The 14,608-nt window shown below is 37.0% G+C and overlaps 1 protein-coding gene across 1 annotated transcript in view; it reads right to left on the reverse strand.

The window, feature by feature from the left end:
- The window catches only part of LOC122645832 (MLP-like protein 43), a 31,070-nt gene that overhangs the window by 1,529 nt on the left and 14,933 nt on the right, over positions 1-14,608 (reverse strand). The window lies entirely within an intron of this gene.

Genomic DNA, 14,608 nt, shown 5'->3' on the forward strand with positions numbered 1-14,608 from the left:
GGGTAATGGGTATAGGGTATAGGGTATAGGGTATATATATATATATTTGTCAATGGCAATGAATGAGTAATGACTTAATATCATGTTGATTCATAGATTATGGAATGTTTTATATTAGGGAAAATTTCACGGACACCCCCTAAAAGTATGCAATATATCCGAAACTTTCCATATTTCGTCAAAAAGGCACAGACTACCCTTATTTTATAAAGAAATATTAACTTAGTCCACTCCGTCAGGCTCTTGGCATTAAGTTGCTGTTAGTTTTCTCATAATGGCCAAATTACCCATAGAAGGGTTAAATGTACCATAATACCCTTAAGGGTAAAACCCTCTCTGTTCTAAAGAGCTTAGACTGGTGTTGAAGGATCTCGTCTGGACCTCCCCGGCTGATAATCCAACGCCTGCTTAGAAGAAAAAAAAAGCAGATTTTTCTGGGGGCCAAAATCATTCGTTTACAGATTCAGAACTTCTCGAGCTTCTAGGCCTCGAACTCGACATCATCCTCGAGGAACTTCAGCCAAGAACCCGTAAACAAAAAAACTCATTCTCAAATCCCTCTTGCTGATTATTGATCTCTCGATCTACGGTTAGGATTTGTTTTTTTTTTTTTCAGATTTCTATAGAACCTTCGTCTGCAACTAAGGGCCAATATCCACTTTCCGCTATTGTTATTGCTACTGCAACTTCAGACGTTGTTGCTGCCATTAGAGCTCTGTTGGAGTTTCTAAGGATAAAAACTTGCTACAGATGGATTGGTCAGAGAACAACTGCAACTATTCTGCCATTAAGGCTCTGTTGGAAAGATAGAAGCTTGCTACACATGGATTGGTAAAAAAATGACTGCAACTTTTCTGCCATTAAAGCTCTGTTGAAGATCGACGGAAGGCAAAGGGATTTTAAAAAAAGCGAAAAGAAAAAAAAAGATATTTGAGAATTCTAATTTAAAATTTTAACTAAGAACTGGGGTCCGACTAGCTTCAATCTCGCAGATTTATCATTCTAAATAAACACTGAAACAGTCTTTGATCGCTCGATTCCCACCTTCTCTGCAACTATTCAGCCCGAAAATGGGAAAATTCCCAATTTTTTTACCCTTTTCCTTGTCCCTTTTTTTTTTTTTTTTTTCCCTAAAAATTCTAAAATCAAACAAGAAACCAATCTGCCTTGAGCAGAGAGTGAAATAGGGTTTAAGAATCTAACCTATTTCCCTAAGGTGGCTACAGCTCAAAAGAGTTCCAAACGTGGAAGTTGCACGCTGTAGCTGCTGCTCGAAGGAATTCTGGAACTGGAAGAAGCTGTGCCGATGCTACTCTGGCCCTTGCACCGGCCGCTGCTCTCTGGAATTTGGTAGCAGGCAAGCCCAAGCGCCGCCGCCGCTTGTAGAGTGGGAATTTGGGAGGAGTAGAAGGGTGAGAAGAAAATGTGAAATGAGGAAGAAGAATGCTAGGGTTAAAAAAACCCCTTCTGCGAATGTTGAAGATGAAGCACCCTGAACGCTCTTCGTGCCAACCCACGGTGGAGATGAAATCGCTGGAGATGAAAATGTCCACGGTGGTTGTTCTTCTCCAACGGGAAGAATCTGATCTTGCCCTAGTAATTTTTCCAAGAGGGTAAAATCGTCATTTTCTGCTTTGGGGGTCACCCTGCTTAACGTCAGGGGGAAGTTTGCCATTTTAACGAAGTATGATAAGTTTCGGATATATTAAATACTTTTAGGGGGTGTCCGTGAAATTTTCCCTTTATATTATAAAGATGTCAATTTACTTTTTTTTTCCTCTATAATTTAGTATCATTTGGATTGACAGAGTCAAATTTTCATTGAGAAATCACACTAAAAAAATATGGTTATTAATGCCAAACACATCTGTTTTTTATTTTTATTTTTTCATTAAAAATCAGAAAAATTATAAATTAGATAAAAAAAAGATTACAAGTGTTTAATGGCCACACATACTGAGACGAATACAAAAAAACAAAAATAGAGAATTGAACACTCTACACCCAAGATCAAGTTAATGATCAACCACCCCACCAAGAGACCATTCCTGGACCCATCCTCTTTTTTTATTATTTATTTCATAGGTGCAAATAGTCTTTGATTCATTCAATATAATCTATTGCTTTAATCAACTGAGAGGGAAACAAAAAAATCTTTCCTGTAAACGTGCACTAGAGGACGTGACTGCATTATCCAAGATATTCCCTGATGCTTGTTTCTTTCATATGTTTGGATATCTTATGCTTTCAGTGGGTAGGGTGGTCATTGTGCATGCTGCCTGTGTGATGAAGTATGGCAGCAGGACAGACAGCGCGTAGTAGAGGATCCAAATTGTTCCGATGATGAGAATACAGTTTGTGTATCAATAGGGCAACTGAGAATTGACATCTTCTTATGGATTCAATGTCAATTGCTCAGGTTGAATTTTTTTCCTGGATCTTTTAATTATACCATTCATGGAATTGCTCATCTTGTTGTTGGGTCATGTTAGTCATTTCACTTTTTTTTCCCCCTTGTTGATCTCATCAATTTTGGTGTCTGAGTCCTGTAATTCTATTTAAGGAGAGGAATCTTAGAGCAAGCGGTATAAGGGAGAGAGAGAGAGAGGTTGCTAGTGTACCCGCGGTTAGAACTGTTTCTTTCTTCGCATTTTTTTACAAGGGAATATGTTCTCTTGTAGGCAGAGCAAAAGAAGGGGAGTAATGATAACAGTAGAATGAGACGTGAGGGGTATTTCAGAAACTTTGTCAAATAGGGGGAGTTTTATTTAATGTTTTTTGGTTAGTGGATGACTAGTACTTCAAAGTACCAAATCCCATCATACACAGATCTTCTACGGCACGCTACCTTGTGCTGCTGTCTTTGTGCGAGACATAGGGCCGTGGGCAATGATCGCCTTACCCCCACTCGGACAAGGCGCTCGGGCAGGGGTAAGACGGTCAATCCACACCGCCTTGTGTCTGCACAGCACGGCAGGACAGGCAGCCCGTGTCGTAGAAGATCTAGATCCCGTCCTATCTCCCGTTGGTAGACTAGATTTTTTTAAAAAAATTTAATAATTTCAATAAAAATTTAGAAAAAATGGTGTATAACTGCTGTTAATATACATCCTCTTACACACTCTCTCCTCCCTTGATCATGTGGGTCTTTTATATATGAATCTAGGGGCATTCCCTCTCATGCATCTATTCTTTGATGTGAAAGATGCCAATACACACGGGCAGCACGTAAATTGCCTGCCCAAAAACTTATTACAAAGGTTTAGTGATTATATTTTTTAGGGTTTAACTCCTTGGTTCTAAGCTTGAAGAAAATGCGTGTCCAACCCCTTAGCAAACCTGGTTGTAAGCTCCAAATGGTTAATTGGCTCAGGGACCTTCTCACTTAGCTTTTAATGTTCTATGATGCATTTGACATAGTTCTTGCCACCCTTTGTAAAGACTTGTACATGTAGCTTGTAGTTGTTGTAAAGCTCTCCAACATTGATTTGTTCTCTTCATCTATAGCTTCTCTTGGCTTTGGTAGAGACAACTATGTCCTCATTTGTGTTTAACAAAATTCATCACAAGCATTTTATCAAAAATAAAGACAAAGTTGATGGGATGGGTACTATTCAAACTTTGTTTATTATAAATGATTCTAGTCTATATTTATCATGGTTTTAGTGCATGGTATCGGAACGGGTATCGATGACCTGCAAAATCAATACGATACCGATATGGCATCGGCCTGGACCTGCTGTATCAGATAAAATTACTCTTGATTTTTTTTAAAAAAAATGAGTTTTTTAACCATTTTATCCCTTGTCCATACCGTGCTATCGACACAATATCGATATCGATGACTAGCATACGTTTTGGGCGATACAATATCGATACTTAGAACCATGATATTTATAGAACAAATCTGCAGCTTTTACAATTGTCTTTGACAATTGTGAAACACTACAAAAGAATCAGTCTAAACACCCCCAGGGTCAGCCCATTTAGTGGGTCCACATATTGGATTAGGTCTCATAGAATAAAGAATTCCTTGATTCTCTTAATGTTCTTTAAAAACAAATATTGGGAAACACCTGAAGATACTCTACTCTAAGTAGGATGGGAGATGGAAAAGATAAAGAAAGGGATTTATTATATATAATAAGTACAATAGATCAAACTTTTGCCCTTTTTATGCTTCTAAATCTTTATGAGGTTGACACAATAATTTAGTATCAATAATTGAAAATTTTGCTTGATCATTGAGAAATATTATAATCCAAAGGTTTGGCAGTTTACTGACACTTGATCTTTTTAATTTCCTCCCTATTCTATACTTTAGTATCAATGATTATAAATTTTCCTGATCATTGAGAAATCTTACCAAAAATACTTGGCAGTTTATGCCAAAACCCTTCCTTTCTTGATATATCTGTTGTAGCAGTTGAAAATGTTTTATTCAAGACATGAAGTGATTTTTGTTTCTTGCACTTGATTGGACATGTTTTGATTGACAATCAGGCAATTAGTTATTGTAATAATCACGTTATGCATGTTATAACGGTCATTATCATGCAAAAAAAAAAATTGTATCCAATGCACAAGGCTCCCGTCTATTGAAGAAGTATTCCCACATCGGGTATGGGTGCTTCGATTATCAAGTAAAAAAGTCACAAGATGTCATGTCACTTTGAATCAATTGGTTTTAAGATGGAAATTTAATATAATATCAGAGCGGATACGTTGGGCCTTCATCCGATGATGGGCCATGCTCCACCCATGAAGACAAACTCAAAAGAGGCCTGCACGTAAGATGGAGTATTGATTTAATCCTACATCGGCTGTGGATGCTTCAACTATCAAATATAAGAGCCACAAGAGGCCACACCACTTTGAACAAATTGGTTTTAAGATGAAAACTTAATACCGTCACTTTGTTCAGATTTGGACTTACTTGGTTTGACTCAGTAAAGGGAAAATCGGGATTAATCAGAATAAGATCCGATTAGCTTCTGGTTGGCGAGTAATGCTATTCTGTTTTTGGTTAAATTGAGTAAAGTTATTCACGTGATTGGGTTTTGCCCTTTCCTGTTTGTGTTTCACCGATTGTTGCATTTGAGTCATTAGTGTTAATGGTGTTCGTTGGATCTGGCTCTCCTCCAGCCGTGGCGGGAGCTGGAGGGTTCAGCCCAGCAAAAACAGGAGTAAAACAAGGGGTATGATCATTTCAGGGGGGGGGGGTCACTTGGGTCCCATCTGTGAAATGACTAAAACCCCCCATTGCTTTGCTGGACTGGACCCTCTAGCTCCCACGGTTGGAGAAGAGCCAAAATGGTGTTAATTTCTAACAAATAATATATTTTTTAAAATACTTGTAATTGGGTGGTCAAAATCTAACCTTCTTATTGTTTTAGGATAAAGAAAATAATAGAGAAAGCAAAGGATACAAAATATGTGGGTCTCTATAACAAGTTATGAGCAAAGGAAGGGAAACACAATATCTATAATAAACTAGCCAAACCAATGGAAAAGCAGAGCAGAGATTTTAACCATATTAGATGTATTAAAAGTGTGGAAGATAATATTTTAAGTTTATAATGGGAAAAAGAACGCTACATGGTTGTGTGGCCTCCACACCTAGACACAGGAGTGCATGAAATTACTGTCCCGCCCCTAATGAAACAAAAATCCCATCTATATTGATGCCGTTGGGCCCACTCTCATTGGCTATCACACTGGTGCTAAGGGCCGCACGACCAAACAACGATCCCTTGCCCTATATTCTAATTGACGATGAGGAGATTAAAGAGAGGTGGAATAACTATTTCTACAGTTTTCTAAATGAAAATGATGCAAGCAATAGAATCTTAATAGGTTATAATAACCATCAAGGAATACAAATCTTAGATATATTATATGGAAAAATATGGTGGTTGAAGTGAAAGAAGCTTTAAAAAAGATGAAAATAGGTAAAGTAGTAAGCCGAGATGGTATCCCAATAGAAGTTTGGAAGTTATAGGAATTTGTGGATTATTGTAACTAACTAGGTTATTTAATAAAATTTTGAGAAAAAAAAAATGCCAAATAAATGAAGAAGAAGCATTGTGGTACCGATCTAGAAAAATAAGAGTGATATTGAAAACTATAATAAAAGAGAGGAACTAAAAGAAGAGTGGGAGACGGAAAAGACGAAGAAGGTTTTGAAGATGAGAAAGATATACTAAACCCTAAACCCAAAACCCTAAACCCAAAGCCCAAAACCCTATACCCTAAACCCCAATCGCTAAGATTTAGGGTTTTGAAGATGAGAAAGAGATTATAACCTAAACCCTAAACCCTAAACCCTATACACTATACCCTATACCCGGCCTATACCCTAAATCCTAAATGCAATTTATTATTATTATTATTATTACAATCACAATCACTATCACTACCACTACCACTACCACCACCACTACCACTATCACCATTAAATGCTTTGATTGATTGTGGAGGATTCTCAGTCATCCATTTTTTATGATTTTTTTTTAATCTAAATCGTCCATTCTCGTTTAGAGGTGAGAGAGTGCAAATCTAGAGTATATATACATGGACATACACGAGATATGTGTCAATATAAAAAAAAGCGTAGGGAGCGTGTAGGGAGCGTATAGTGCTCTTGTTTTATTTGATTGTACTGTCATTGATTTGAATTGACTGACTTAGAAACTTTCCCTTGGGGTGCATTCTTGGTGAGTAAGCCGATTTGTCTTCTGCTACTGATAGATTTCCTCTATCGTTCCAGGAGACATTAGTAGAAAAACTCTTCAATAAGACTGTGAGCTTTTCTTGGGGCGGTTCGGGGTTAGGTTGCAATGTATTTCTTGCTCCAATCTCCCAAAGGGTTCCCCGTTCTTTGTCCAGTTTCATACAATCAACCTTTGGGGTACTTATCTAATTGAATTAGACTTCAGAATTTGACAGGTGGCTAATTGAGACCACGTCCTCTCTATCCAATAATCGGAATAAACATATCGGTAGTCCATATGGAAAATAGTTGTGAGATTAAGAAAAATAACAAACCATTGCTATAATAATAATAATTAATTCGCGTTAACACATATAATATTTGGCTTAAGGATCCCATTAGCTTCTCTTGTTGTTGAGTCATTTTTTTTTCTTTTTTAATTTGGGTGCATTTCATGAGGTTCCTTTTTTAAGGGGCGTGTTTGGCCATTTGACTTCCCTTAATTGTGAATTGGATCGTTCTTGATGGTACCATGAGGAATGGCATACATTTGGAGTTTGTCACCACTTGCGATGTGGCAAACATGAGTGGGATGTGTTATAGAAATGAAAGGAATCACCACAGAAGGTGATGCTTAGATTTGTCACCACTTGCCACACATGGTAATGTGGATGGGATTCATGTGATTACAAGATCTCACACTCGTTTCATTGGTCAAATTTTAGCTTGAAAAAAACATAAGAGTAGATGAAATTTAAGTCGAAATCATTCATAGAATTACAAATAGGGAAAAATGTCACTTCATGGCCCCATCAAGATTGTCCACAAATTCATGTGGCACAATGATGTGGCCGTTCCTGGTTGGATAGGTCATTTGTCAAATTCCAAACTCAAATTAAATCATATGGCTCCTCGAGTATTGCCATGTATCATCATGTACGTCCTTGCATATTTATGGCACTCTAATCATATAGTTTTGGATTTTTTGAGCTATATTCTAACACTTGATAGACTTCGAATGAGCAGAAATTTGACATAATTTGTGTCTCATTCGATAAGCCACTTGGCAGACTTTTGAAGTGATAAGCTTAACATATTTTTCCCTTACAATTAACCATAATTTGTTTTTCCATTTTGAATTCATGTTTTGGACACATACTTTCCATGATTGTTTAGGGTTAAAACTTGATCAATTGTTATTTGGGGACAGAGAATGTAAAACCACAAGGAATAAATCAAACAATCTGTTTTTTATTTTTATTTTTTCATTAAAAATCAGAAAAATTATAAATTAGATAAAAAAAAGATTACAAGTGTTTAATGGCCACACATACTGAGACGAATACAAAAAAACAAAAATAGAGAATTGAACACTCTACACCCAAGATCAAGTTAATGATCAACCACCCCACCAAGAGACCATTCCTGGACCCATCCTCTTTTTTTATTATTTATTTCATAGGTGCAAATAGTCTTTGATTCATTCAATATAATCTATTGCTTTAATCAACTGAGAGGGAAACAAAAAAATCTTTCCTGTAAACGTGCACTAGAGGACGTGACTGCATTATCCAAGATATTCCCTGATGCTTGTTTCTTTCATATGTTTGGATATCTTATGCTTTCAGTGGGTAGGGTGGTCATTGTGCATGCTGCCTGTGTGATGAAGTATGGCAGCAGGACAGACAGCGCGTAGTAGAGGATCCAAATTGTTCCGATGATGAGAATACAGTTTGTGTATCAATAGGGCAACTGAGAATTGACATCTTCTTATGGATCTAATGTCAATTGCTCAGGTTGAATTTTTTTCCTGGATCTTTTAATTATACCATTCATGGAATTGCTCATCTTGTTGTTGGGTCATGTTAGTCATTTCACTTTTTTTCCCCCTTGTTGATCTCATCAATTTTGGTGTCTGAGTCCTGTAATTCTATTTAAGGAGAGGAATCTTAGAGCAAGCAGTATAAGGGAGAGAGAGAGAGAGGTTGCTAGTGTACCCGCGGTTAGAACTGTTTCTTTCTTCGCATTTTTTTACAAGGGAATATGTTCTCTTGTAGGCAGAGCAAAAGAAGGGGAGTAATGATAACAGTAGAATGAGACGTGAGGGGTATTTCAGAAACTTTGTCAAATAGGGGGAGTTTTATTTAATGTTTTTTGGTTAGTGGATGACTAGTACTTCAAAGTACCAAATCCCATCATACACAGATCTTCTACGGCACGCTACCTTGTGCTGCCTGTCTTTGCGGAGACATAGGGCCGTGGGCAACGATCGCCTTACCCCCACTCGGACAAGGCGCTCGGGCAGGGGTAAGACGGTCAATCCACACCGCCTTGTGTCACGACACGGCAGACAGGCAGCCCGTGTCGTAGAAGATCTAGATCCCGTCCTATCTCCCGTTGGTAGACTAGATTTTTTTAAAAAATTTAATAATTTCAATAAAAATTTAGAAAAAATGGTGTATAACTGCTGTTAATATACATCCTCTTACACACTCTCTCCTCCCTTGATCATGTGGGTCTTTTATATATGAATCTAGGGGCATTCCCTCTCATGCATCTATTCTTTGATGTGAAAGATGCCAATACACACGGGCAGCACGTAAATTGCCTGCCCAAAAACTTATTACAAAGGTTTAGTGATTATATTTTTTAGGGTTTAACTCCTTGGTTCTAAGCTTGAAGAAAATGCGTGTCCAACCCCTTAGCAAACCTGGTTGTAAGCTCCAAATGGTTAATTGGCTCAGGGACCTTCTCACTTAGCTTTTAATGTTCTATGATGCATTTGACATAGTTCTTGCCACCCTTTGTAAAGACTTGTACATGTAGCTTGTAGGTGTTGTAAAGCTCTCCAACATTGATTTGTTCTCTTCATCTATAGCTTCTCTTGGCTTTGGTAGAGACAACTGTGTCCTCATTTGTGTTTAACAAAATTCATCACAAGCATTTTATCAAAAATAAAGACAAAGTTGATGGGATGGGTACTATTCAAACTTTGTTTATTATAAATGATTCTAGTCTATATTTATCATGGTTTTAGTGCATGGTATCGGGCGGTATCGATGACCTGCAAAATCAATACGATACCGATATGGCATCGGCCTGGACTCTGCTGTATCGGATAAAATTACTCTTGATTTTTTAAAAAAATGAGTTTTTAACCATTTTATCCCTTGTCCATACCGTGCTATCGACACAATATCGATATCGATGACTAGCATACGTTTTGGGCGATACAATATCGATACTTAGAACCATGATATTTATAGAACAAATCTGCAGCTTTTACAATTGTCTTTGACAATTGTGAAACACTACAAAAGAATCAGTCTAAACACCCCCAGGGTCAGCCCATTTAGTGGGTCCACATATTGGATTAGGTCTCATAGAATAAAGAATTCCTTGATTCTCTTAATGTTCTTTAAAAACAAATATTGGGAAACACCTGAAGATACTCTACTCTAAGTAGGATGGGAGATGGAAAAGATAAAGAAAGGGATTTATTATATATAATAAGTACAATCGATCAAACTGTTGCCCTTTTTATGCTTCTAAATCTTTATGAGGTTGACACAATAATTTAGTATCAATAATTGAAAATTTTGCTTGATCATTGAGAAATATTATAATCCAAAGGTTTGGCAGTTTACTGACACTTGATCTTTTTAATTTCCTCCCTATTCTATACTTTAGTATCAATGATTATAAATTTTCCTGATCATTGAGAAATCTTACCAAAAATACTTGGCAGTTTATGCCAAAACCCTTCCTTTCTTGATATATCTGTTGTAGCAGTTGAAAATGTTTTATTCAAGACATGAAGTGATTTTTGTTTCTTGCACTTGATTGGACATGTTTTGATTGACAATCAGGCAATTAGTTATTGTAATAATCACGTTATGCATGTTATAACGGTCATTATCATGCAAAAAAAAAAATTGTATCCAATGCACAAGGCTCCCGTCTATTGAAGAAGTATTCCCACATCGGGTATGGGTGCTTCGATTATCAAGTAAAAAAGTCACAAGATGCCATGTCACTTTGAATCAATTGGTTTTAAGATGGAAATTTAATATAATATCAGAGCGGATACGTTGGGTCTTCATCCGATGATGGGCCATGCTCCACCCATGAAGACAAACTCAAAAGAGGCCTGCACGTAAGATGGAGTATTGATTTAATCCTACATCGGCTGTGGATGCTTCAACTATCAAATATAAGAGCCACAAGAGGCCACACCACTTTGACAAATTGGTTTTAAGATGAAAACTTAATACCGTCACTTTGTTCAGATTTGGACTTACTTGGTTTGACTCAGTAAAGGGAAAATCGGGATTAATCAGAATAAGATCCGATTAGCTTCTGGTTGGCGAGTAATGCTATTCTGTTTTTGGTTAAATTGAGTAAAGTTATTCACGTGATTGGGTTTTGCCCTTTCCTGTTTGTGTTTCACCGATTGCTGCATTTGAGTCATTAGTGTTAATGGTGTTCGTTGGATCTGGCTCTCCTCCAGCCGTGGCGGGAGCTGGAGGGTTCAGCCCAGCAAAAACAGGAGTAAAACAAGGGGTATGATCATTTCAGGGGGGGGGTCACTTGGGTCCCATCTGTGAAATGACTAAAACCCCCCATTGCTTTGCTGGACTGGACCCTCTAGCTCCCACGGTTGGAGAAGAGCCAAAATGGTGTTAATTTCTAACAAATAATATATTTTTAAAAATACTTGTAATTGGGTGGTCAAAATCTAACCTTCTTATTGTTTTAGGATAAAGAAAATAATAGAGAAAGCAAAGGATACAAAATATGTGGGTCTCTATAACAAGTTATGAGCAAAGGAAGGGAAACACAATATCTATAATAAACTAGCCAAACCAATGGAAAAGCAGAGCAGAGATTTTAACCATATTAGATGTATTAAAAGTGTGGAAGATAATATTTTAAGTTTATAATGGAAAAAAGAACGCTACATGGTTGTGTGGCCTCCACACCTAGACACAGGAGTGCATGAAATTATTGTCCCGCCCCTAATGAAACAAAAATCCCATCTATATTGATGCCGTTGGGCCCACTCTCATTGGCTATCACACTGGTGCTAAGGGCCGCACGACCAAACAACGATCCCTTGCCCTATATTCTAATTGACGATGAGGAGATTAAAGAGAGGTGGAATAACTATTTCTACAGTTTTCTAAATGAAAATGATGCAAGCAATAGAATCTTAATAGGTTATAATAACCATCAAGGAATACAAATCTTAGATATATTATATGGAAAAATATGGTGGTTGAAGTGAAAGAAGCTTTAAAAAAGATGAAAATAGGTAAAGTAGTAAGCCGAGATGGTATCCCAATAGAAGTTTGGAAGTTATAGGAATTTGTGGATTATTGTAACTAACTAGGTTATTTAATAAAATTTTGAGAAAAAAAAAATGCCAAATAAATGAAGAAGAAGCATTGTGGTACCGATCTAGAAAAATAAGAGTGATATTGAAAACTATAATAAAAGAGAGGAACTAAAAGAAGAGTGGGAGACGGAAAAGACGAAGAAGGTTTTGAAGATGAGAAAGATATACTAAACCCTAAACCCAAAACCCTAAACCCAAAGCCCAAAACCCTATACCCTAAACCCCAATCGCTAAGATTTAGGGTTTTGAAGATGAGAAAGAGATTATAAACCCTAAACCCTAAACCCTATACACTATACCCTATACCCGGCCTATACCCTAAATCCTAAATGCAATTTATTATTATTATTATTATTACAATCACAATCACTATCACTACCACTACCACTACCACCACCACTACCACTATCACCATTAAATGCTTTGATTGATTGTGGAGGATTCTCAGTCATCCATTTTTTATGATTTTTTTTTAATCTAAATCGTCCATTCTCGTTTAGAGGTGAGAGAGTGCAAATCTAGAGTATATATACATGGACATACACGAGATATGTGTCAATATAAAAAAAAAGCGTAGGGAGCGTGTAGGGAGCGTATAGTGCTCTTGTTTTATTTGATTGTACTGTCATTGATTTGAATTGACTGACTTAGAAACTTTCCCTTGGGGTGCATTCTTGGTGAGTAAGCCGATTTGTCTTCTGCTACTGATAGATTTCCTCTATCGTTCCAGGAGACATTAGTAGAAAAACTCTTCAATAAGACTGTGAGCTTTTCTTGGGGCGGTTCGGGGTTAGGTTGCAATGTATTTCTTGCTCCAATCTCCCAAAGGGTTCCCCGTTCTTTGTCCAGTTTCATACAATCAACCTTTGGGGTACTTATCTAATTGAATTAGACTTCAGAATTTGACAGGTGGCTAATTGAGACCACGTCCTCTCTATCCAATAATCGGAATAAACATATCGGTAGTCCATATGGAAAATAGTTGTGAGATTAAGAAAAATAACAAACCATTGCTATAATAATAATAATTAATTCGCGTTAACACATATAATATTTGGCTTAAGGATCCCATTAGCTTCTCTTGTTGTTGAGTCATTTTTTTCTTTTTAATTTGGGTGCATTTCATGAGGTTCCTTTTTAAGGGGCGTGTTTGGCCATTTGACTTCCCTTAATTGTGAATTGGATCGTTCTTGATGGTACCATGAGGAATGGCATACATTTGGAGTTTGTCACCACTTGCGATGTGGCAAACATGAGTGGGATGTGTTATAGAAATGAAAGGAATCACCACAGAAGGTGATGCTTAGATTTGTCACCACTTGCCACACATGGTAATGTGGATGGGATTCATGTGATTACAAGATCTCACACTCGTTTCATTGGTCAAATTTTAGCTTGAAAAAAACATAAGAGTAGATGAAATTTAAGTCGAAATCATTCATAGAATTACAAATAGGGAAAAATGTCACTTCATGGCCCCATCAAGATTGTCCACAAATTCATGTGGCACAATGATGTGGCCGTTCCTGGTTGGATAGGTCATTTGTCAAATTCCAAACTCAAATTAAATCATATGGCTCCTCGAGTATTGCCATGTATCATCATGTACATCCTTGCATATTTATGGCACTCTAATCATATAGTTTTGGATTTTTTGAGCTATATTCTACCACTTGATAGACTTCGAATGAGCAGAAATTTGACATGTCAGTAAGGGACTCTAAGGTCTACTCGACTACATAATTTGTGTCTCATTCGACAAGCCACTTGGCAGACTTTTGAAGTGATAAGCTTAACATACTTTTCCCTTACAATTAACATAATTTGTTTTTCCATTTTGAATTCATGTTTTGGACACAATCCATGATTGTTTAGGGTTAAAACTTGATCAATTGTTAGGGACGAATGTAAAACCACAAGGAATAAATCAAACAAACAATCACACACAACATAAGGAATTTAACGTGATTCGACACAAATGCTTAGATCCACCCTAGAGAATCCGAGATTTTTTTCACTCTGTCAGAAATCTCTCTACACAACTCTCCACCACACAAAGTGATCTCCTTTTCGCACCCAAAAAAGGAAAAAAAAAAGTGATCCCCTTTTGCTTGTGTTTAGGGTTTTCACCATAGAGACAATATATAGAAAACTCTAAAACCTAACTTCACACATTCTATTGTACCCATAACATGTAACAAACCCATACATATGCAAGCCCAATAATAATCATGTAGACCTCAACAAAACACATGATATAAAACCCAACACTTATAAAACATATCCACAAAATATTATTCTCGTTAAAAAAAGTTCAGACACCTTTGTCCCCTTGTTTTAAGGAGGAGAGTGATAAACACATGAGTGTGTCGGTATAGGCCATACTTCCAGATAGAAAACTACTTCCCATATATTTTTTAAGGGAAGAGGTTCTCTCGTCAGTGAAACAAAAGAAAGGAGTAATGCCTAATAGTGATGGTAGGATGAGAGGGGATGGG

Source organism: Telopea speciosissima, chromosome 11, assembly GCF_018873765.1.
Source record: "Telopea speciosissima isolate NSW1024214 ecotype Mountain lineage chromosome 11, Tspe_v1, whole genome shotgun sequence".
Taxonomy (NCBI): Eukaryota; Viridiplantae; Streptophyta; class Magnoliopsida; order Proteales; family Proteaceae; genus Telopea; species Telopea speciosissima.